The sequence below is a fragment of the Psammomys obesus genome, unplaced genomic scaffold (assembly GCF_907164565.1).
Source record: "Psammomys obesus unplaced genomic scaffold, mPsaObe1.curated_primary_1811, whole genome shotgun sequence".
NCBI lineage: Eukaryota > Metazoa > Chordata > Mammalia > Rodentia > Muridae > Psammomys > Psammomys obesus.
This window is the reverse complement of record NW_026588245.1, coordinates 1-2208: the sequence shown is the minus strand read 5'-3', so window position 1 is coordinate 2208 and position 2208 is coordinate 1. Positions and strand designations below refer to the sequence as shown.

At 40.7% G+C, this 2208-nt stretch overlaps 1 non-coding gene across 1 annotated transcript; it reads left to right on the top strand.

The window, feature by feature from the left end:
* The first annotated feature begins 407 nt into the window (after positions 1-407).
* On the top strand, positions 408-513 carry LOC129674228 (U6 spliceosomal RNA). Its single transcript, XR_008719788.1, has one exon. It is a non-coding gene; the product is annotated as a U6 spliceosomal RNA (small nuclear RNA).
* Positions 514-2208: the final 1695 nt, after the last annotated feature.

Here is a 2208-nt window from a genome sequence, read left to right as displayed (position 1 = left end):
TTCCTCCATCTATGAGGTTGATTCTGTCATTCCTATCATGTGATGTGCTGAACTTCTTTTACTAATTTGCACATGTTGTAACATAACTTATTGTTCAATCGCCATGTGTTTCTGCAGTTTCTCTTGCTGTTGGCCTTTAAACTTCGATTCCATTATGCTCTGATAGGATGCAAGAAATTACCTTTTTGATATGTTTAACCTGCTTTACAGCTTAGGATGTGATCTGTTTTTTCAAAGATCCATGAGCTCCTGAGGAGAATGTGACTTCTACACTTACTGTATAGAGTATTCTGTAGGCGTCTTTTGAGCCCATGTGGTCTATGGCACAGTAAACTTATCTCTGAAGTTTCCTGATGGGGGAGGTCTCGGTGGTCTGTTGATGTGAGCGGGTACTGAAGTCAACCACTGTGCCAGTTTGTCACCACATAAACTAAAACTGGAACAATCCAGAGAAGATTAGCGTGGCCCCTGGGCAAGGATGACACACAAATTTGTGAAGTGTTCTGTATTTTGTAACACAACTGATGTGATGGGGGAAGGGTGTGCCTTAGGAGAGTGGGAGGGAAGTAAATACAGGAGGAGAGAAGTGGGCAAAATAGCAATATGGATGGATGAAACCCACAAGGAAGCATACTATTAACTATTCACCTAAATTAATAGAATCTATCAAGCACACAGAGGCAGATGCTCATACACAGTTTTAATGAACCTTTCTCATGTAGGCTGATGGAGCTCCCTCCAAGATCCAAAGACCACCTAAGAGACACAAAACAAGCAGCAGATATGAGAAACCCTTCTTTGAGTTGTAGGCCAGGGCTGTCTAAGAAACTCCTAGAGCAGACAGCCTGTTGCTACTGTGCTTGGTTATCTTCTAAGCTGAATACACCATGCATTTCAGAAACAGGACACAGAGGCTCCTGAGCTGGAACTGACTTGAAATCCACTCCCCGAGGATTAGCTTTTCTAGTACTGGGAGGCACCATACAACACTCCAAAGGAGAGAGGCAACCAACAGTCCCTCCAAGCTATGGCACTCATGAACCATATCAATGAGTGATGATAACCTGTAGGATAGTCCTGTGCATGCAGTAATGGCAAACAAACCTTGGCAGCAACCAACAGCTCTCTAATTGGGATTTAGTCCTGCTCAACAATGGGCAAAGCATGGCTGGTCCTGGAAACCTAGATAACTAACCAATGCTAGTGAAGTCATGGTTATTGGAGGAGACTCTATGATTACTAATTTACTAACGAAGCATGATCTTTAACACCACCTTATAAATATTTGTCCTTAAACCATAGAGAAGTGTCATCTTCACTCCTCATCAAGGAAACTTGGTTTTACAGCAGATATAGACTTTTACAGCAAACCACAAACCACAATTAAAATGCAGTTTTGGAGCCCAGTACCAATGGATGAATCCATAGTCAATTGCCTAAGGCTCGGGGAACACTGGGGAAGATGGAGCAGCAGAGTCTAAGAGCCAGGGGAGGAGGGAGGTGCTGTGAGATTGTGACTCCAAAGACATCAGAATCTACACCCATTAAGTCTCATCAATGTGGATGCCCACATGTGAGCTGAAGAAGCAGGACAGCAATGGGCATGCCAAGACGCATGGAGAAAGGTCGAGGAGACCTCAGCCTACACAAAGACCTAGAGGCCTCTGAGTAAAGCTGGGAGTGGAGAAATGGTCTCTTAAGAAAAGAGCACACCAGCTGCTTGAGCAGTGCCAAATGGGCAGCCGTGAAAACACACATACAAGTGACATTATAGGGACTCGACAGGTTACATTTGAAAATATTTATGTATATGTATATATATATATATATATATATATGCATATCTATGTACCTATATATATGGTTATAATAATAGTTTAGAAAAAAAGAGGCCACTAATTTCAAGTAAATTAGGGAGGGCTACATGGGAGATTTGGAACAAGAAAAGGTAAAAATAGATGTTGTAATTAAAATAAAATGTCCAAAATAATCAACAACAATAACAAAATAAGTCAGCAAAGGAATAGTTGGTAAAGTTGGAAGACTGACATTACCTAAGTGCACATTTGTTTATAAAATAGTGAGACATCAAATCTTAAAGCATAGAGAAATATCAAAATAGCTATCACTGGATGTGAAATATGTTCCTTTTAACTATGAAAATCTGAACATTATAGAAGATTTTAAAGCAAAACTTTTGGAGATGGG